Below are 23,788 nucleotides of genomic sequence, written 5' to 3' on the forward strand. Positions count from 1 at the left end.
CGATCCCCAGACCGCAAATGCGGTCCAGCTATCAAGGCCCAAGCCGCAGAAGCGGCCACGGTAACCACAGGAGCGGTTCCGCATGTGCGGGCCTCAGACCACAGAAGCGGTCTAACCCTCCCTCGCCCACTTCCGCAGATGCGGCCACCTTTTCGCAGGTGCGGGATCGCAGATGCGGTCCTCTAACCGCAGAAGCGGAAATCGCTGGAAGGCAGTGAATGCATTTAATCCGAGTTCAAAGTCATTTCCCCCATACCTTACTCCTCATTTGGGCGATTTTGGTGGTTCCAAAGAGAGGGTTTCAACATATTATTGCTAGGTAAGTAATCTCCCTCCATTATAAGTTAAATTACATGAACATTAGGTAGATTAAACACTAAAATTTGGTAAAAATCAAGGGTTAGAGCTAGACCTAGGGTTTTAGCAAAACTAAGATTTAAGCATGGAATTTGTTATGAAATGGACTAGAAATCATATATTATTGATCCTTAGGTTGTAGAGACCAATTTCCTTTGAAAAATATCGGAATACGGGTGCGTGGGCCCGGGGTCAGAATTTAGGAAACTTGTGGGAAAGGTTGGGGAATTACTTAAATAGTTAGAATTCGGCCTTTTAAGCCTTTATTGACTAGCTCTTACCTACTTTAACTAGTTTGCGATCGTTCGGCTTCGAATTAAGAGCTTGGGCTTGTTCTTGATATTTGGGAGCGCGCTTTGCAGCGAGGTGGGTCTCCTTTCTAACCTTGTGAGGGGGAACTGTCCCCATAGGATTAATAATTGAGTAATTGTTGCTAAATGCGGGGGCTACGCACGCGCTAGGTGACGAGAGTCCGTGCGTAGCTACTATTATGTTGATGGTCCGGGTAGCTTAGGACCCACATCATGCTTATTTTACATGAATCTCTTTATTGTCTTGTTACTATGAGCACCTAGGGTATGATAGAGATTTAAAAAGGGAATAAGAACGTACTTGTATAATTGTTGAAGTCTTGCTTGGCATTTTTGACTATTGATGTGCCTGGGGTGTATACTTGATATTCCTACTTATTTGTGGATCGGGCCGATCGCCTCGGTATGAATAAATGCATCTATAGGCGCGCCGTCGACCCTCGGCAAGTGCACAGTTTCTTTCTGTCTGATCGGGCCGTCGCCTCGGCATATTTGCGCATGCTTGTATAGCTTTGCCTGAGAGTATTAACTATTAGAATCGTCTTTTTTTTTTCATAACTCGAAAGGAATTGATAATTGTGACTGAAGTAATTGATTAATCACAATCTTAGCAAGAATATGACTTATATACCTAGTTGTAAACTGTTGCCTGTTATAGATTTTCATTGATAAACCTAAACTTATGATATTATTTGGCCCTAGTGAGTATCAAGTCGACCTCTCGTCTCTACTCCTTCGAGGTTAGGCGGGTTACTCACTGGGTAAATATTGTTTATGTACTCATGCTACGCTTCTGTACTTAAATGTACAGGGTCTGAGGCAGGTGGATCCGGTTATTTCTCTGGTGCACATTTGTGAGCAGGCTTGGGACTTCTACGGTGAGCTGCTTTTCCTTCCATGCCGATCCGCAGCCGAAGAAGTCTTTCTTTTGCATTGTTATTTTTTGTCTATTCTGATCCAGACAGTAGGGTAGTGTGGTATTCTTTTGGGTTGTATATTATACTAGTTGCCCGTAACTTATGACACCAGGTTCTGGCACACACTTTGGTAGACGATTATTTTGGGGTCGTGTAACTATTTCATTACTGTATTTATCTCTTCTGGTTTTAAATTCCAAGTTGAGTGTTTATTTCGCTTAATTTTAATTAAAATCAATAAAATTATTTTGGTAATATTTCCGAAATGGCTTGCCTGATAAGGGTGTCAGGCGCCCTTATGACCTATTGAGAAAAATGTGTCGTGACAACATGGTATCAGAGCACTAGGTTCACGTAGGTCTCACGAGTTATGGGCAAACCTGATAGAGTCTTGTTGATCGGTACGGAGACGTTTGTATTTATCTTCGAGAGGCTATAGGGTATTAGGAAAGACTACTCTTTATTCATTTCCTGTCGTGCAGTGCTTAGAGTACTAAATTTCCCTCTTCTATTCTCTAACAGTTGGTGAGAACTCGTACCGCCGATGTTCAAGACCCGGGAGGAGCTGCTCCCCCTGTTGCTAGAGGCCGAGGTAGAGGCCGGGGGAGGGCACCGGCCCGTGGTAGGGGGCGAGGGCATCCTAGAGCCATTCCAGTTGCACCAACGGCAGATCCTATTATTGAAGAGCAAGGCGAGGTGCCCGCAGCTGAGCCTACCCCGACGGATTTCATGACAGCACTGGGATTTCAGGAGGTCATGGGCCGCATGCTATGGTTCATGGACACTATGACTCAGGCTGGTTTATTTCCAGCAGACCCAGCTACTTCTCAGGCAGGTGGGGGAGCCCAGACCCCTACTGTTCAGGCTCCAGGCCATGCAGCTGCAGTATATTAGACTCCGGGTGCACTACCCGCAGATGGGGCTCAGCCAGTTGCTGCAGTGGCACCCCAGCCCAGGCCAGCTATGGATGGTGACCCACAGAAGCTATTAGACAGATGGACCAGGCTTCACCCCCAGTCTTCGGGGGTGAGCGTCATGAGGATGCTCAGGACTTCATAGACAGGTGCAGGGACAGGCTGCACAACATGAGGATATTGGAGTCGCATGGAGTTGACTTCACTACTTTTCAGCTTGAGGGCAGGGCACGTAGATGGTGGCAGTCCTATGTACTTGGCAGGCCAGCAGGTTCTCCTCCCCTCACTTGGGGTCAGTTCACTCAGTTATTCCTGGATCGATACATTCCGCCCTCTGAGAGGGAAGAGCTGCGGTATCAGTTTGAGCACCTAGAGCAGGGTCAGATGTCAGTGACCGATTATGAGGCGAGGTTCTCTGAGTTGTCTCGCCATGCACTCATGATACTTCCCACAGAGGTAGAGAGAGTGCGAAGGTTTCTTGTGGGGTTACACCCCACTATCTGATCTGGTATGGCCCGGGAGGTAGAGATGGGTACAGGGTATCAGCTAGTGGTTGAAATTGCTCGCAGGATTGAGGGTTATCGCCTGAGGGGTAGAGAGAAGATGCAGCAGGATAAGAGGGCTAGATTCTCCGGAGAGTTCAGAGGTGCCCCAGCTAGGGGTAGGGGTCAGTTTGGGAGGGGCCAGCCCAACAGGCCCCCAGTTTCAGCACCACCACCTGCTCGGGGTGCTCCAGCGCGCTCCTATTTTAGCGCTATGCTGGAGAGTTCTTATCGCCCACTAGCTATTCAGGGCTCCTCCAGTGGGTATTCAGGTCCTCCGGATTCTTCCAGTCCTTATTTCAGTGCTATGCCGGAGAGTTCATACCGCCCACCGGCTATTCAGGCTTCCTCCAGTGGATCTTCGGGTTATCAGAGTCAGCCCCCCGGGCAGCAGGTCGCCGCACCGCGGATTTGTTTTGAGTGTGGAGATCCTGGTCTCATGAGGAGATATTGCCCCATACTTCGGGGCAAGGCGGTGCAGCAGGGCCAGCAGCCCCAGACTCCAGCACCAGCTGCCCAGCCACCTAGAGGTGGAGGGCAGGCCGGTAGAGGCCGTCCTAGAGGTGGAGGTCAGTCAGGGAGAGGTCAGCCAGCTACTGCTCAGTCAGGTGGGGGCCAGACAGCCGGTGCTCCAGCTAGATTCTATGCCCTTCCGGCCAGGCCAGATGCATTGGCCTCAGATGCCGTCATCACAGGTACTATTTCCATCGGTGGTAGGGATGCTTCGGTATTATTTGACCCAGGGTATACTTATTCGTATGTATCATCTCTGTTTGCTCATTTTGTAGTTATTTCTCCTGAGCCTTTGGGCACTCCTATTCATGTGTCCACTCCTGTGGGTGATTCTGTGGTTGTGGATCGGATCTACCGGTCCTGTGTGATCACTTTCTGTGGTTTCGAGACTCGAGCAGATCTTCTATTACTTGATATCATCGACTTTGAGGTCATCCTGGGCATGGATTGGTTATCTCCGTATCATGCCATCCTAGATTGCCATGCCAAGACTGTTTCACTAGCGATGCCAGGGTTGCCGAGATTGGAGTGGAAGGGTTCCACAGTTGATACGCCTAGTAGGGTTATTTCCTTCCTGAAGGCTCAGCACATGGTCGTGAAAGGGTGTTTGGCTTATTTAGCTTATGTTCGAGACACCATTGCAGAGTCTCCGACGATTGATTCAGTCCCATTAGTTCGAGAGTTCGCCGATGTTTTTCCTTCTGACCTTCCTGGCAGGCCTCCGGATCGGGATATTGATTTCTGTATTGATTTGGCTCCAAGCACTCAGCCTATATCTATTCCACCGTACCGTATGGCTCCTAAGGAGTTGAAGGAGTTGAACGAGCAGCTTGAGGAGTTGTTGGCAAAGGGGTTTGTTAGGCCCAGTGTGTCACCTTGGGGTGCACCAGTGCTATTCGTGAAGAAGAAGGATGGGACTATGTGGATGTGCATTGATTACCTCCAGTTGAACAAAGTCACCATCAAGAACAAGTATCTGTTGCCCCGTATTGATGATTTGTTTGACCAGTTGCAGGGTGCTAGGGTGTTCTCTAAGATTGACTTGAGGTCAGGGTACCATCAGCTGAAGATTCGGGACGCAGATGTTCCGAAGACTGCATTTCGGACTAGATATGGCCATTATGAGTTTCTGGTGATGTCCTTTGGCTTGACTAATTCCCCAGCGGCATTTATGGATTTGATGAACAGGGTATTCAGGCCGTATATTGATTCCTTTGTTATCGTCTTCATTGACGACATCTTGATATACTCACGTAGCCTGGGGGAGCACAAGCAGCATTTGAGAGTAGTGCTTCAGACCTTGAGGGAGCAGAAGCTATATGCTAAGTTCTCCAAGTGTGAGTTTTGGCTTAAGTCAGTGGCATTCTAGGGGCATGTTGTGTCCGGAGAGGGTATTAAGGTGGATCCCAAGAAGATTGAGGCAGTTCAGAGTTGGCCACATCCTACTTCAGTGACCGAAATCAGGAGTTTCCTGGGGTTAGCAGGCTATTACCGGCTATTTCTGCAGGGCCTTTCATGTATTGCATCACCCTTGACTAGATTGACGCAGAAGGGTGCTCCATTCCATTGGTCCGATGATTGTTAGGAGAGCTTTCAGAAGCTCAAGATGGCTTTGACTACGGCACCAGTTCTTGTATTGCCTTCCGGTAAGGGGATGTATACGGTATATTGCGACGCTTCACGCGTTGGTTTGGGATGTGTATTGATGTAGGAGGGGCGAGTTATTGCATATGCTTCGCGTCAGCTGAAGATTCATGAGAAGAATTACCCTGTGCACGATCTGGAGTTGGCAGCGATTGTTCATGCTCTTAAGATATGGAGGCACTATTTGTATGGGGTGACTTGTGAGGTTTATACCGATCACCGCAGCTTACAACATTTGTTCAAGCAGAGGGATCTCAATTTGAGGCAGCGCAGGTGGCTCGAGCTACTAAAGGATTATGACATCACTATTCTTTATCATCCGGGCAAGGCGAATGTGGTCGCGGATGCCTTGAGCAGAAAGGCGGAGAGTATGGGTAGTTTGGCCTTCATTCCAGCAGAGGAGAGGCCACTAGCTTTGGACACTCAGTCCTTGGCTAATAAACTTGTGAGGTTGGACATTTCAGAGCCCAGCCGAGTTCTAGCATGTGTGGTTGCTCAGTCTTCGTTATTGGGGCAGATAAAGGCCCGACAGTTCAATGATCCACATTTGGCGGTCCTCAGAGAGACGGTGCTTCAGGGGGGTGCCAAGGAGGTTTCTATTGGCGAGGATGGTATTTTGCGACTCCAGGGTCGTCTATGTGTTCCTAATGTCGATGGTCTGAGGGAGAGGATCCTAGAAGAGGCACACAGTTCGCGGTATTCTATCAACCCGGGATCTACGAAGATGTATCATGATTTGAGGCAGCATTTCTGGTGGCGGGGAATAAAGAAAGACATAGTGAAGTGTGTGACTAAGTTTTTGAATTGCCAGGAGGTCAAATATGAGCATCAGAGACCGGGTGGCCTACTTCAACAGATGCCTATACCAGAGTGGAAGTGGGAACGCATCACCATGGATTTCGTAGTTGGGTTGCCGCGGACTTTGCGGAAGGTTGATTCAGTGTGGGTCATTGTGGATAGGTTGACCAAGTCGGCCCATTTCATTCCAGTGGCAACTACTTATACAGCGGAGAGGTATGCTCAGATTTACATTCGGGAGATAGTACGATTGCATGGTGTGCCGGTTTCCATCATATCAGACAGAGGCCCTCAGTTCACTTCCCATTTCTGGAGAGCCGTTCAGAGTGAGTTGGGGACTCGTGTAGAGCTTAGCACAGCATTCCATCTTCAGATCGACGGACAGTCAGAGGGGACAGTTCAGATCTTGGAGGATATGCTTAGAGCATGTGTGATTGACTTTGGGGGCAGTGGGATCAGTTCTTGCCCTTAGCGGAGTTTGCATACAACAACAGCTACCAGTCCAGCATAGAGATGGCCCCGTACGAGGCTTTATATGGTCGACGTTGTCGTTCTCCTATCGGGTGGTTCGAGCCTGGTGAGGCTAAGTTACTTGGCACAGATTTGGTACAGGATGCCTTGGATAAGGCAAAGTTGATTCAGGAGAGGCTTCGCACAGCTCAGTCCAGACAAAAGAGCTACGCGGATCAGAAGGCACGGGATGTATCATTTATGGTTGGCGAGAAGGTTCTCTTGAAAGTCTCGCCCATGAAGGGCATTATGAGGTTCGGGAACAAGGGCAAGTTGAGCCCAAGGTTTATTGGCCCCTTTGAGGTATTGAGACGAGTTGGGAGGTTGCCTATGAGCTCGCCTTACCCCCCAGTTTATCGGGAGTTCATCCAGTTTTTCATGTTCCGATGCTTCGGAAGTATCATATCGACCCATCCGACGTGTTGGACTTCAGTACCATTAAGTTAGATGACAGTTTGGGCTATGAGGAGGAGCCAGTTGCTATTATTGATAGGCAGGATCGCCAGTTGAGGTCCAAGAGGATTTCTGCAGTGAGAGTCCAGTGGAGGGGCCAACCGGTCGAGGAGGCGACCTAGGAGTCCGAGGAGGACATGCGGAGCAGATATCACCACTTATTCAGAAGTCCAGGTACTTTTCTATGTCCGTTCGAGGACGAACGTTTGTTTAAGAGGTGGAGAATGTAACGACCCGACTGGTCATTTTACCTTTTAGAACCCCGTTCCCTTAACTAAAACTTCCTGTGCTTGCTTTAGCTAATTTACGACTTGCGGGGATGGTTGATTCGGGAGTTGGAAGAGTTTTGAGTGAAATATATCTAATTGTTTCTTTTAGATTCTCTTAAAAAAACCAAGTTTGACTTCGGTCAACCTTTTGGGAAAACGGACCCGGATTCGTGATTTTCCCGGAGGGTCCGTGGGAAAATATGGGACCTGGGCGTGTGTCCGGAATCGAATTCCGAGGTCCCTAGCCCGGGTAATGAATTTTTATTAGAAATTGTTAAATTGAAGTTTTAAAGAATTAAAGAAACTTAGAAATCATTGATTTCCTAGGTATCGGGCTCGTATCTTGGTTCCAAAGTTTGGTACAGGTCCGAAACATCGTATAAGACTTGCCCGTAAAATTTGGTGTCAATCCGAGTAGTTTAAGGGCGTTTTGACCCGTTAGAGGAGAATTAAGAACTTGAAGTTCATTAGTTTGATTCATTTGGTTTTAAGGGGTGATTCCTAGATTTAGCATTGTTCTGAGTGTTCCGAGGGTTCGAGTAGGTCCGCCTCGTGATTTTGGACATGTCGGTATGTTCGGGCAGGGCCCGGGAGCCCCGAGCGTCAAGCGGACCAGGCCCGAGTGATGTAAAATTTTGGAGAAAGGGCTGAGTTTTCTGCTTCTGTCATAACCGCATCTGCGGTCCTAGGGCCGCAGGTGCGGTCATGACTCCGTAGAAGCGGCCAAGGGCAATCCAGGCCAGAACCGCAGAAGCGGCTTCCTAGCCGCAGATGCGGGCCTCAAACCAAAGAAGCGATGCAGCCCTTTTTGCCCAGTTCCGCAGATGCGGCTCTTCGTTCGCAGGTGCGGGACCGCAGATGCGGTCCCCTAACCGCAGAAGCGGTCCAGCCCCTTTTGCCCAGTTCCGCAGATGCGGCTCTCATTTCGCAGGTGCGGGATCGCAAATGCGGTCCCCTAGCCGCAGAAGCGGAAGTCGCTGGGCAGTAGGCTTCATTTAATTCGAGCTCAAAGACCATTTTATCATTTTACACTCAACCTTTGGGCGATTTGGGGGCTCTCGAGAAAAGGTTTCTACTTGGCATTGCAAGGTAAGTTATTTCCACTCATTATTAGTTTAAATACATGTATATTAGGTAGATTAAACACTAAAAATTTGGTGAAATCAAAGGGTTAGAGCTAGACCTAGGGCTTTAATAAAACTAAGATTTGACCACGAAATTTGTCATGAAATGAGCTAGAAATCATATATTATTGATTCTTGGGTTGTAGAGAACAACTTTCTTTGGAAAATCTCGGAATCCGGGCACGTGGGCCCGGGGTCGAAATTTAGGAAACGTGTGAAAAAGGTTGAGAAATTTCTTAAATAGTTAGAATTCGATCTTGTAATCCTATATTGACTAGTTCTTACTTTGTTTAACTAGTTTGTGATCGTTCGGCTCCGAATTGAGGGCTTGGACTTGTTCTTGGTATTGGAAGTGCGCCTTGGAGCGAGGTGAGTCTCCTTTCTAACCTTGTAAGAGGGTATTGTCCCCATAGGTATAAAAATTGAGAATTTGCTACTAAATGCGGGGGATACGTACGTACTAGGTGACAAGAGTCCGTGCGTAGCTACTATGACATTAATTGCCTGGGTAGTTTAGGACCCACATCATGCCCAATTTATGATTATCTCGACATTTACTTGTTAATATGATCATTCATGATATGCTAGAGACTTGGAAGAAATAAAAGTGAACATGTGAACTTGTTAAACCCTTATAAGAATTTATTTGCGTATAAATGCGCCTTTGTGTGTATTCTTGATATTTTCTTGATATTTGTGGATCGGGCCAATCGCCTCGGTGTAATAGATGCATCTATGGTTCGTGCCGTTCGACCCTCGGCAGTGCACAATTTACTTTCTGTTGGAGCAGGCCATCGACCTCGGCATGATTGCGCATGATATATATATGCTAAGGCTTAGTCATGACATATTTTCTTGCTAAGTGTTTAAGTAATGTAGATGGTTAATCGAAATATGGTTAAGTACATGATTTTGCTTCTCATTATAATCTGTCAACTATTGGAGACTTTTATGCTTATCATAGCACATTATTGATATATTATCTTGACCCTAGTGAGTATCAAGTCGACCTCTCATCTCTACTTCTTCGAGATTAGACGGGATACTCACTGGGTACATATTGTTTATGTACTCATACTACGCTTATGTACTTAATTGTACAGGATCTGAGGCAGATACATCTGGTTACCAGCCCGGTGCGCGCCCTTGAGCTTGTGGCAGAGACTTCCACAGTGAGTTTCTTCCTTCCTATGCCGCTCAGCAGCCGGATGGAGTCTTCCTTTACTTTTGTTGTCTTTCCCTATTTCAGACAGTAGGATAGAGATGTCTTTTGTATATTCTACTAGATGCCCATACTTGTGACACCAGGTTCTGGCACACACTTTGGTAGACATTTATTTTTTGGGTTGTATAATTATGTTATTTACAGTATTTCGCTCTTCTGGATTAATTCCAAATTAAGTACCTATTTCACTCATTTTTGATTAAAAGCGACATAAGAATTTAGTAATGTTTCCGCGTTGGCTTGCCTGACAATGGTGTCAGGCGCCCTCATGACCTATAGTGGAAATGGGTCGTGACAGATTTTTTGTTCAAAGATGTGTGTTCAAGCAACTCTAAAGATGTGTGTAAGTGTAAGATAGAGTGTGTGTGAAGTGAGGAAAGAGCAGCCCCCTTAAATAGGCAAATAAAGTCACTTTTTGGACAAATTTTGGTTCACCAAAAGTCTGTCCAAAAAGGACTAACTTTGTGTGCTAAGCACTGTTCAAAGGCTGTCCAAAAGGTGAAAGGACAGCCTGAAAACCTGTTGTAGCAGAAGCAAAGAGTCATTTCAACCACCCTACTAGTAAAAGGTAAGCAACTAGTACTCTAAGCCATGATCAAACAAATCTAACTTCAGAATTTAACAACATTAATACCACCCTATTAATTTTGAACCAAAATAAACTCAAACAACTAACAATTGACAAAACAAAAACAAGACTTCAAATGGAACTAAAACTCAAACTAACTAGATTAAAACAAATTGATTTGTGCAAACTAACCATAGAACAAACAACTGAATTCACAAACTAATGCACGAAACAAAAATTAGACGAGCATCGCTAACAATTGGATGACGATGTTCAACAACTAAACAATAGATTAACTAAGTAAATGATTTTAACTAATACACTAAAGATCACATTTAATCAATAACAATCCAACACACAACTTAACTAAATAGATATAACTAATTAAATAAACCTAACTTGAAACTCTAATTAATAAGAAACAACCAAAACAGAAAAATCAAAAGTCAGAAACTAAAATTAAAATCAGGAACTAACCTATTACTACTAAAAAAATTAGAAATTAATTAAAGAGATGACAGTTATACCTATCGAGCGTGCTTGAAGTTGTTCGAGCCACGAGAAGACGTCGGAGATGCCAAGAAGTGGCTACCCGACCATGGAACACTTATTTCATTTTGGTAGACACCAAATTCAATGAACTTGGTGTCATACCAAAAGGAAATGAGTGTTTTTGGGTCGGAATTAGGCTAAAATATAGGAGGAGCGGTGCAACGGTAGTGACTGGTCGGTGGTTGGCCGGCGGCTATGGGGATTTTGGGGGTGAAACAGGTGGGAAAGGATAGATCTCAACGAGATCTATCCGTTTATGTATGTATTACGGGGTGTGGGAGGTTAGAGCTTGCCGGATTTGAGGGTGGCGGCGGCTAGAGTTTCTTTGAATTAGGTAGATTTGGGAGATTGAGGGTGATGTTAGGGATTTGGAGTTTGGATATGGGTAGATGATGAAGAGAGGAGAAGATTGGTGTAATTTGGGGGTGCTTGGAGGACGACTGCCGTCGGTGGACGCTTTTCGGGGGCGGAGCAGGGCGGCGGGCAGCGAGGTCTCGAAGGAGAGGGGGAGAGTGAAAAGAGAGGAAGAAGAAAATAAATAAAGGGAAAATGGGGGCAATTTTCAGGGATTCTAAGCTTTAAATACCTAGGGAGGGGATTGAATTAGAGTCGTTGGATCATGAGGGAATGGATGGGTGAGATTAAGTCTTGGTTTCACTTAATGAAACGTGAAACTACGTCGTTTTGAACCAGGTCTTGGCTAACCATCAACTGGACTGGGTCAGTCGAATTGGGCTAAAAAATTGGGCCTGATTTTTGCATTACTCAACTAAAATGGGCATTAATCCAATCCCTTAAACCCCTTAACAAATTATTCAATAATCTAATGCTAAAGTCTATAACCACACACAATAAACCTAGAAAAAAATGTAATGTAGGAGAAATAGAAAGAGCAAAAATTAGATATCTACAGCTGCCCTCTTTGCTCGAGAACATGAAGAGTTTCGTGCAAAGAAAGTGAATGTCGTAGCTAATTTTGCTCGTGTATCACTCCAATGAAAGCATTTTTGAAAAACGTGACCGAACCTTGCTTCCGAGGATGCCTACGTATCCCTGGCTATAAACGAATCAGGTCGGTGTAGTTCAGAGAAAATTTGGTAGCTGGGACTACCGAACACTAGATTTAAGACTATTGTTGCTGCTGTTACCATTACTTGCTGCTTACATCAAAAGGAAAAGAGAAGAGAACTTCATATGCCTGCAAGCTAAGAGTTACAAAATTCCTATATATATGTCTTGTGGAGCCAAATCTTGATTCTTGACCTGCTCGCTTGTGTTGACCTTAGATTGGATCTTGATTCTCTTTGAAGAAAAGATTAGGGCTCATTCTCGATTGCCGGCTTTCCGGATCAGAATTTGAGAAAATGGATCTTGAGAAGCTGGGCTTGCTGACACATTATCAAAGCTAACTCCAACTATCTTGTGATCGAAAGGCTTCTTTCTTCTGATGAGAAACTGAAGTTGCAAGCTTTAGTCGTCACTTGTGCTATACGGCGGAGCCTGCAAAGCCATCAAAGACGAACAAAACGAATAAAAATTTTCTGCCCCAGTTTGGCACTAGGAAAATTTTGTGAGTTAGAGATAGCTATAAAGTATCTAATTTATTGAAATGAAGACAAAGGCAGTAGTATAAACTAGATATGTGAGGATATACAACCACGAGGGGTAGTACGTTATGTTACCAAAGGAAATGGAATTAGAGGATGGTACCCTGTATTACTGGAAAGGGATGTAACCAGGGATTGGCAGCCTGTATAACTGGAAAGGAACGTAACCAGGGGTTGGCACCTTATATTACTAGAAGGAATGTAACCAAGGGTTAACACCCTGTATTACTGAGAAGGCACGTAACTAGGGGTTGGCGCTCTGTAACACTAGGAAGGAATGTGATCAGGGGTTGGTACCCTGTGTTACTGAAATGAAATGGAACCAGGGGTTGGCACCCTGTATTATGGAAAAAATAATGTAACCAGGGGTTGGCACCCTGTACTACTAAAAGGAATATAACCAGGGGTTGGCGCCCTGTATTACGGATGAAGTGTTGAATCCCTCTAGGTGAAAAGGTTCTACCTGAGTTAAACTACATAAAACAACCTGAGCGATGAGTACTTCTACACGTAACTATGAGATGGATCCCCCTAGGCGAAAAAGGTTCTACATGGGTTAAGCTACGTAAAATACCTTGAGAGAAGAGTACTTCTACCCAGAACTATGAGCTGGATCCCCCTAGGCAAAATGGTTCTACCTGGGTTAAGCTACGTAAAACACCCTAAGCGAAGAGGACTTCTACCCGAAACTATGAGCTGGATCCCCCTAGGCGAAATGGTTCTACCTGAGTTAAGCTACATAAGACACCCTGAGTAAAGAGTACTTCTACACGAAACTATGAGCTAGATCCCCCTAGGCAAAACGGTTCTACCTGAGTTAAACTATGTAAAACACCATGAGCGAAGAGTACTTCTACCCGAAACTATGAGCTAGATCCCCCTAGGCAAAATGGTTCTATCTGAGTTAAGCTTTGTAAAACACCCTGAGCGAAGAGTACTTCTACCTGGAACTATGATCTGGATCCCCTAGGCGAAGCGGTTCTACCTGAGTAAGCTACGTAAAACACCCTAAGTGAAGAGTACTTCTTCCCGGAACTATGAGGTCGATCCCCCTAGGCGAAATGGTTCTACCTGAGTTAAGCGACGTAAAATGAGAGGTATGAACTATAGTGATGCATGCTGAAAATAAAAGAAAATGGGGATTTTAAGGAGCTTACGTTTGGTGACATTCATCCTTTAAGAATCGCCATTCTGCATTGCTTTGTTCCTGCTTTGAAACAAAGAAAAATTTGTGAGCTTTCAAAGTGGTGGTCGGTAGTAGTTTGAATTCACAACCACTCCGCTGTCGAAGAACTGATTTCTTCAGTGTGGTACCGAGGTACCCGGATTCTCTGTATCGCTTTCTGGAGACCTTGTCTTTCTGACGTTGCCCCTGGTTGTTTCATACCCGGATGTCCATGGTACCGTTAACCCTTGTCCCTAAGGTAATGCAATTTTCCTTTAAAATCAAACTTAGTTGTCTTGCACCCAGAACCAGTTTGTGTCCCTAATGCTTATCAACTTTTCCCATGAAGCAAGTCTTGCTTAGGCGACCTTTTCAGTTTCTTTGAGACACTTTGTCTGCCTTATCAAAAGAGATCACAGGTGGATTCATGCCTTCGTCAATGCCGCATATGCTCTAAATTGTGCACGGTACTACAAGGAAACTATAGCTGGTTTTGCAGCCATTTCTTTGCTTTGCTTTTGATGCAAGATTAGACCGAAAAGGACTCAAAGAAAATTTATGGAAAAAAGCAGAAGAGCAATTCAAAGCAAAAAAGGAATTATGTCTAAACAAAAGGTGTCCCTTTCGGAGAGAGGAATATGGAGACTTATCTGGAGGCGTGTGCCGACTTCAATGAATCATGACATTCATTTTGGACTAGATGCCTGATCCGTGTGAGCTGTGTAATTCTCAAAATCCGTCGCAGATGTTCATCTTGAAACTGTCTTTGTTGTGCTCATGCCAAGGTATCGAAGACCCTTATTCGGCTAGTAGCGCCCTTTGCGGGTTTCCGCTAACTGGCCTCTCTCATTTTTCTACTCACTATCACCCTATGGTCCCCATCTGGGTTTTCACCAATAAGACTCTCTCATTTCTCTGCTCACCGTTGCCTTATAGTGCCCATACGGGTTTTCACCAATAAGACTCTCTCATTTCTTTCTTTCATTTTTTGTCCATTTTCTTTACTAAGATACGACATGCAGAAAGTTGCCCAATGCCCTTGGTGTGGGGACTTCAAATATGTACAAAGACTGATCAGAAGTTCTTAACAGGGAAAAGGCGAAAAGAACCTTGAACTGAATTACAACTTTTGGAACTGTTTCTACAGAAAAAGACCGTAAAATAAAACAATCTTCTGCCCCAGTTTTGGAGTATTGGGAATATGGATTTTTTATTGTGATGGGACAGAAACCAGGTTAAGGCTACCTACGTATCCTTTCGGAATCAGGTCGGACGTAGTTCAATGAACTTAGAAGGTTTGTTGTTTGATCTTTTTTTCCTTTTTTTTCTTTCTTTTTTTTTCCCGTTTTTGCTTTTACAAGTACACAGATTCCAAAAGAGGGAAAACAAAGAAGACAAATACAACTAAAAAGGGTTAACAAAAGGGTGACACCTATTTGGGACACCAATAATAGCCTTCGTCATCTCGATTTGAGAAAATAATGCGTGAAAGTTCTAAGGTAGGTATATATCAAACATAATATCTTTTGACTACATATGCGTTAATTGTCATGTCTGGTACCCGTCCTTCTTCATCTATCAAGTGCAAGGCCTCTTTTGGTAACACTTTCTTGATGATGTAGGGTCCTTGCCAGTTCAGGGAGAACTTTTCTTTAGCTTCTACCTGGTGCGGAAGGATGCGTTTCAAAACAAGTTGACCTACCCCAAAGTGTCTTGGGCGCACTTTCTTGTTATAAGCGCGGGCCATTCATTGCTGGTATAATTGGCCAAAACACACTGCTGCTAGCCGTTTTCCATCAATCAGCATTAGTTGTTCTAATCGGGTCTTGACCCACTCAGTATTTTCAATCTCCGATTCCACAATGATTCGAAGAGAGGGAATTTCTACTTCGGCCAGTATTACAGCTTCCGTTTCGTATACCACCAGATAAGAAGTTGCACCAACAAATGTGCGAGCAGTCGTGCGGTATCCCAAAAGAGTAAAAGGCAACTTTTCATGCCATTGTCTGGAACCTTGGATCATCTTCCTAAGAATCTTTTTGATGTTCTTGTTTGCCATTTCAACGGCTCCATTGTCTTTTGGCCGGTAAGGGGTAGAATGGCAATGCACAATTTTAAATTGCTCGCATACCTCCTTCATCGAATGACTATTTAGATTGGCTGCATTGTCAGTGATAATGGTCATTGGGATACCAAAGCGACAGATGATGTTGAATGAACAAAGTCTACCACTGTTTTCTTGGTAACTGCTTTGAAAGTGATGACCTCCACCCACTTGGTGAAATAATCAATTGCAACCAAAATGAATCTATGCCCATTTGAATCCTTTGGCTCGATTATCCCAATAACATCCATTCCCCAAGCAACTAAAGGGCAAGGAGAGGACATGGGATGCAACTCCGAAGGTGGTGAGTGAATCAGGTCATCGTGAATCTGTCATTGGTGACACTTGCGAACAAAACTAAAGCAATCTCGCGCCATAGTAAGCCAATAATACCCTGCCCGCAGAATCTTCTTTGCCAAAACATATCCATTCATGTGAGGTCCACATACCCCCGAATGAACTTCACTCATGATCCGCTCAGCTTCTGTGGCATCTATGCATCTCAACAAGTTCAAATCTGGGGTCCCTTTGTACAAAATTTCTCCATTCAGTAAGAAACCGCCGGCGAGCCGCCTTATAGTTCTTTTTTGATCTCCCTTGGCATGCTCGGGTTATTCCCTTGTTTTTAGGAATCATTTTATGTCATGATACCATGGTCCACTATCTGGTTCTGTCTCTATAGTATTGCAGTAACCGTGTTGATTCAAGAATTGGATTTCTAGTAGATCAATATGAGTATTGCCTGGATAAGGGAGCATCGAGGCTAAAGTAGCCAAGGCATTGGCTAGCTCGTTGTGAAATCTGTGAATGTACCTGAACTCGATGGATTTAAATCTTTTGCTCAGGTCTTGCACACATTGTCTGTATGGAATAAGCTTGATGTCTCGAGTCTCCCATTAGCCTTAAGCTAGCCAGATAAGCAAGTCGGAATCTCCCATAACCAATAGTTCATGCACATCCTGATCGAGGGCCATTTTCAGACCCATGATACAAGCTTCATATTCTGCCGTATTATTGGTACAGAAGAACTAAAGTCGGGTCGTTGCAAGATAATGTATTCCAATAGGTGAGATGAGGATTGGCCCCGACCCCAACTTCTTTGATATTGACAGCCCCATCAAAATACATTTTATATACAGGGTTGTTGTCTGGAACTACTTCCTCTATTGAGTTTCTCTTCGTCTAGGAAGTATGTGGTAAGTGGCATGTACTCATCATCAACTGGATTCTCTGCCAAGTAATCTGCCAAAGCCTATGTTTTCATTGTGGTGCGAGTGGCATAGACGATGTCGAACTCTGCGGGCAGGATTTTCCATTTTGCGAGCCTGCCGGTGAACATTGGCTTTTGGAAGATGTACTTCAAAGGATCCAATCTGTATATGAGGTAAGTAGTATAGGCCAAAAGATAATGTCTCAGCTTCTGAGTGACCCAAGTCAAGGCACAATATGTCCTTTCTAAAAGGGTGTACTTAACCTCATAATTGGTGAACTTCTTGCTCAAATAATAGACTGCCTGTTCCTTTTTGCCTATTGCATCATGTTTCCCTAGAACGCATCCAAAGGAATTATCCATCATCGATAGATATTGAAACAAAGACCTACCAGGTTCAGGTGGGAACAATACAGGGGGTTTTAACAGATAATCTTTGATCCTTTCAAAAGCTTTTTGGCAATCGTCCGTCCACTTGATAGCAGCATCCTTTTTCACCAACTTAAAGATGGGCTCGCACGTGGTTGTGAGCTGAGCAATGAACCTACTGATGTAGTTCAACCTCCCGATCAAACTCATGACTTCCTTTTTGTTCTTCGGGGGTGGAAAATCTCGGATGGAATTTACCTTAGATGGATCCAATTCGATGCCTCTCCGGCTGACTATAAAACTGAGGAGTTACCTAGATGGAACCCCAAATGCACAATTTGCTGGATTAAGTTCAAAGAACTTTTTCAAATCGCGCTGATCAGCCTTTGTCTTTGATTTTATGATGATATCATCGACATATATTTCAATCTTTTTGTGCATCATGTTGTGGAAAATGATGGTCATGGCCCTCGTATAAGTTTCCCCTACATTAAACCTAATGGCACTACCCTGTACAAATAAGTACCCCATGGAGTGGTGAAAGCGGTCTTTTCTGCATCATCCTTATCCATTAGAATTTGGTGGTACCTAGCATAGCAATCCACGAACGACTTTATCTCATGCTTTGAGAAATTATCTACAAGAACGTGGATGTTTGGCAAAGGAAAATTATCCTTTGGACTTGCTTTGTTCAGGTCTCTGTAGTCAACACAGACTCTAGTTTTTCCATCCTTATTTGTCACATGCACAACATTTGCCACCCAGGTGGTGTATCGTACAACTATGACCATATTGGCGCTTAGTTGCTTCATTATTTCCTCTTTGATTTTGTCACTCATGTCCGTTTTAAATTTTTGTTGCTTTTGTTGAACTGGTGGAAAATTAGGATACGTGGGAAGCTTATGAACCCCCAGATCAGAATTTAATCCCGACATATCATCATAAGACCAAGCAAACACATCTCTGTATTCAAATAAAAGTTGAATCAAGGCATCTCTATTTTTTGTTCAGCGCGAATGCTTATCTTTGTTTCTCTAACTTCTTCCTGACTTCCGATATTAATTGGCTCAGTTTCATTGAGGTTGGTCTTAGGCTTGTTTTCAAATTGTTCCAACTCTCTTTTTATTTCCTCAATAGCCTCATCTCCATCATACTCAACCTCTTGATGCATTATTTCGAAATTAGACAGGTTTTTAAGATTTGGGCGTGAATTCTGCATACATGTCATGTTATTAAAGCTGGCATTAACAAAATTGAAATGGAAACAAAATGACAGGAACTAGGAAAAGGAAAAGATACAAAACTGAACTACATTTCATTGAATTTGAAAAGATAGAAGGGCTATCATCAAAACAAAACAATCATACTGAGATGTTTGGATTACAACCCTGAAAGTAACCCAAAGTACATAAAAGAAGCTGCAAAAAGAAACTACCAAGACTCCTTTCTTGTGGGAAGAGGAGTTGCTTCCCAATTGTTGAACACGGTGTCTGGGCCAATTAGTTACATATTGGCACAACTAGTGCCTTCACCAGCCTGGATCATATTCACTTAAGAAAACATCTGGCTGAGGCCATGGCAAATCTCATCAATGTTTGCCTGCACCGAGGGATTTTGACCCTCTTGGAGTCGTGGCTTGACCAAAGTGTAGAAAATGTAAGGGATAGGTTGTTGCAAGACCCATCCATGTTTTTTGCGGTACTTGGCTTTATCTACGTTTGCTTGTGTTGGCCTAAAGCCTAAACCAAAAGTACCCTGATTACTGAACGGAGAAATGGGCTCCAAAATTCCTTGCAATGATGCCCCCAAGCCTTTTCCTGGCTCATAACCTTGTCTCAGCATAAGTGCAGCCACTGTTATAGATGTGGCGGAAAGACGATGATGCCTAATGGGCTTTCTTTCCTAAACATGGTCCACCGCAACCACTTCAAAAGGCTGATAGACAATAGACTTACACCCTTCCTTGGCCTCAATACACGGGATTAACGGGTCTTTATAAATGGATGACTTGTCTTCTCCGTGAATAATAATTTCTTACATGTCATGTTCGAATTTGAGCATCTGATGCAAGGTGGATGGCACAGCTCGGGTTGTATGGATCCATGGCCTTCCAAGAAGGAAGTTATAAGAAGCTTCCATGTCCACTACTTGGAAGACAATTTCAAAATCAACCGGCCAAATTGTCATGGTGAGGATGATCTCCCCAATGGTGTCTCTTGATGTGCCATCAAAAGCCCGGATGCAGACATTATTGGGTCAGATTCTATCTGTATTGATCTTTATGCTTTGCAAGGTGGAGAGAGGGAATACATCTACACTCGAGCCTCAATCAACTATGACTCTCTTTACATAGTGCCCCTCACATTTGACAATTAGGTGCAAAGCCCTATTGTGCCTGGCTCCTCCGGGAGCTCATCATCAGTAAAGGAGATCTTGTTCACCTCAAAAAATCTGCTAGCCATCTTTTCTAACTGATTCACAGTGGTCTTCTCTGAGACATGTACCTCGTTCAGGATCTTGATTAGTACACAGGCATGCTCTTTTGAATGTATGAGTAGAGATATTAAAGAGATATGGGCAGGAGTCTTTGGAAATTTTGGCGTGCAGGGGGTGATTGATAATGGGATGGTTGAGCATTATAAGTTTGGTAGACATGAGCGGGTTGGGAGTATCTCGGTGAAGTAGGTTGATATGTAGGAGGTGGAGATGACTGATAAGTTGGTGGTGGAGCTTGGTACGAGGGTGCTTGGTAATTTGGGGTTGGCTGATATGCGAGTGGAAGTGTTGGGTAAGCTTGGTATTTAAGGGGAGACTTGGTCCTTTGTGCAACCATCACGGCCCTACGTCCCTTTTCTTGGACACACCACCGGACTGTAAAGCCTTATTCGTAGCTTGCAAGGCTTTGAAATTTGTAACCATACCACTCTTAATACCTTCTTCAATTCTTTCACCTAACTTGATAATGTCGGAGAACTTGTGGTTCTCAATCATCATCAGTCGTTCATAGTACTACGGGTCCTGAGCCCGGACAAAGAACTTATTCATTTGCTCATCTTCTAAGGCGGGTCTGACCTTAGCAGCTTCGGATCTCCAGCGAGTAGCATACTCACGAAACGTCTCCGTGGGCTTCTTCTTCAAGTTCTGGATATAGAACACGTCTGGTGCATTCTCTGTATTAAACCTAAACCTGTCCAGAAAGTCAGATGCCATGCCTACCCAGCTTGACCACTTCTTGGTATCTTGGCTGATGTACCAAGATAGTGCATCTCCTTTCAAACTCCTCATGAACAGCTTCATGTGGATCCTTTCATCCTTCCCTACTCCAACCAGCTTGTCGCAATATGTCCTCAGATGGACCCTTGGATCACCCGTACCATCAAACATTTCAAACTTAGGAGGTTTGTACCCCTCAGGAAGTTCGACATCAGGCTGTATGCAAAGGTCCTCATAGTTTATCCCCTCGATTCCTTTGCTTCCCAACGCCCTAAATCCGGCTGGTCAGTTTCTTAAGTTCCTCGGCCAAGTTTCTGATAATCAGATCCTTTCCATCAGACTCAAATGTGCATGAGATAGGTTGGGTGGAGTGTGGCATGGTCTCCACGTAGATAGGATTGTTATGGAGGCCTAGTGTATGGGTGTGGAAATGGTCGTTTGTGGAGTTCTGAGGTTCTGGGATGAGTAGTGGAGCGTTGTTTGGGGTATGGCAGGTGTTACATTGGATCTATGGTGGAGCAGCGTGATGGTGAGGTGCGGGATGATTCTGCTGTTTTGGGATATTTTGAGGAGGTGTAGGGTTTTGAGTGTTGGGGAAGTTGATATCTGGGGTGTTGAGGGAAAATGACAGGTTTGCCAGATTTCGAACATGATCGAGCTCTTCCTGGAATTTCAACAGTTTCTATTCAGGTTGTGACGCATTCTCATTAGGAACCCGAATACCCTGGCCATCAGTGGCCTCTACCCATGCAGTTGTGTTCTCCTTCCTGATGTTGTTTAAATCTTCCATTTTGCCTTTGTTCTTGCCTTTAATGGGACTAAGAGGAGGAGTGGGTGGAGGGCCCCTGGATCTTGTGAAATAAGATGATGATGCCAGAGTGCACGAACTAACCTTTGGGGAGGGGAATAATAAAAATAAAGAAAACAACAAAAACAAAAGGTAATCAAGTCAGTGAGGATTATAAAAAGTATTACAATATTTAAACACATAGTGTGGGAATGTAAAGCGTGTCCTAATTTGGGAACCTCTTTGTGCCCAAGGAAGGCCTAGCGACAAATTGACTTGGAGAACTTTTAATGCTAAATGCCTTATTTTATTGATAAAAAAATAGGCGAGTCCCAAAACGACACTAAATAAACAAGAAATAAAAGTCACTAATAGCCATTGGCATTATTACATTCATAAAGCGAAAAAGTAAATTCCTATCTATTGTCCCAGAAGGACCTTCCCCAGATTCCGCATCCTTGGCTCCGTCGAACAGCTTCCCCAATTCGCGAAGTCCCAGCAACAGGTATGCTCTGGCTAGATATCCACCTTCGGTCCCTTCAGCCTTCTCACAGTCTTCAACCCTTTTGAGAAATTTTCCCTCTAGTTCTACTATGCCTTGCTCCAAGTATCCTAGCCTATATGTCCCAAGGACGTGATGGCAAACTCGTCATGGTAGGTACGGTATGATTTGCCGTGACCGTACCTTTCATACAGTTAGTCAAAAGGGATGTACGATTCCTTTAGGCATACCAATTCTGCTTTCTTCTTCAAATCCATCATTTTCAGGAAACCCTTGCCTGTGCGGTTCTCAAGCATTAGCAAACCCGGGGTTTCCCACGCTAGACCAGCCAGTCCTCATACCTCCTCTAGCAAAGGTGTCATTTCTACGTCCCCAAAGCGGAACACGGCCCTTTCACTATCCCAAAATAAGGTAGCAGCTTCTATTATCATGTTGTTAGGCTGGATCTCCAGGAGGGATGGTAGATTACCCAGATATTTTCTGATGAGGGTTTTGTCACTAGAATGCAAATCTTCCCACCAACTCAGCAATCTTGAGTGGATATTGGTGACCATACCGAATCTAGGGACTTCGTGCCTCATATTTCTGCAAGGCAAACAAGGTTAGGCCCTGACCCCCCTGCAGACTCGACTATTTAACATCAACAATTAGCATGAAGTATTTAGTTCTCCAAATAAATGCACAAAATGTGACGATGTCCGTTTGGGTTTAGGGAAACCAGTGGACTTTTGGACAAGGCTATCTTAAAGGCTCATTATGTGGACAACATAACTGACCCGGCTAGGTTTGACCATGATGCATGCATAATTTAAACAGAGTAAGGTTTCTATGGGGTTTTAGACTGGTACCCTTGAGCGGACAACTCAAGGGGGAAGGCACGGAACCGTCGACTGCACCGCTGATCGACTAGTTTTACCGTAAATAAGCCTTTCCGAATTTAGGGGGTAATAATTAAAGGAAGGGCGCAACCACTCATCAAGCGTTGCTATAGTATTTTGTTTGACACGAGTGGAGTATGATGTTGAGCGTGATTATGAAATAACTAAAAGCATGTTGACATGAATTTGCACGTTAAGAAAGCGATAAATACAGTAGTTTTAAAAATTTAAAGCAGTTATAAAGGGAGGAAACAAGAAAGACATGTCAGATTTTCTTTTGAAGAAGAAATTAAACGCTTAAAGGAATTAAACAAATAACTGCACATAAGGAGGATACAAATTCAAAAATTGTATGAAATGGTAAAAGCCAAAAAAATCCCCAGCAGAGTCGTCATGCTGTCGCGCCCCCTTTTTCTCACGAAATCGGGTTTATGATATTTTGGTTAAGACAACTCGTTCCTTTTGGGAAAGGGGTTTGCATTTTTTGAAGAGTCGCCACCTAACGATTTAAGGTGCGTTAGGGCACCTATAGGGTTCATTTATAACTACTTTTGATAACCAGAGACAGGGTAAGGGCTTGAAATTATCCTAAGGGAAGGTGTTAGGCGCCCCTCAGGATCCACTAGTATGGTTCCCGGCCAGACAGTTTTTGTGTGAATTTGTACAATTAGCAAATAAACAAGCATGGCTCAAATAGTAGGGGATTTAAGTTTAAATGCATAGATGTTTGAAAAAAAGCAGTTAATGAAAAAAAACAAGATTTTGAAAAGAAGTTCACTCTAAGCGTGTTTTATGAATATAAAGGGGTGTCCTATGTTTGTTAGCCTATAGGATCATATCAGTACAATACCCAGTAATCACTCCTTAGAAAGGGGCTACGCGTGGCATTAGCGCACCGGTTGTCATATCCATATCTACCCTTTCCCGCCCCGTGAAGGTAATTAAAGCGAGGGTTGGTCTCGACCCCTATTGCATGCTGTTACCCGTCCCTTCCTATAAGTCCCGGAGGAATTTAGGACTCCTATCCTATAAAGGGGGGGGGAGGGGGGTTCTAGGCAGATCCTCAGGTTTAAAGGGCAAAATACTAGGCGACAAATAAAAACACATAGGACTGCATTTAAGGGTAAAACACAGAAATCAGATAGAAGGCTCAGATATACCTCCACAAGTAATGCACATAAACAGCATGACTCATACACAGTTAAGGTCCAAATTCAGGTCCTAAACATGGTATCTAAGTGATAACAGGAGAGTCA

This window comes from Nicotiana attenuata, unplaced genomic scaffold (assembly GCF_001879085.1).
Source record: "Nicotiana attenuata strain UT unplaced genomic scaffold, NIATTr2, whole genome shotgun sequence".
Classification (NCBI taxonomy): domain Eukaryota; kingdom Viridiplantae; phylum Streptophyta; class Magnoliopsida; order Solanales; family Solanaceae; genus Nicotiana; species Nicotiana attenuata.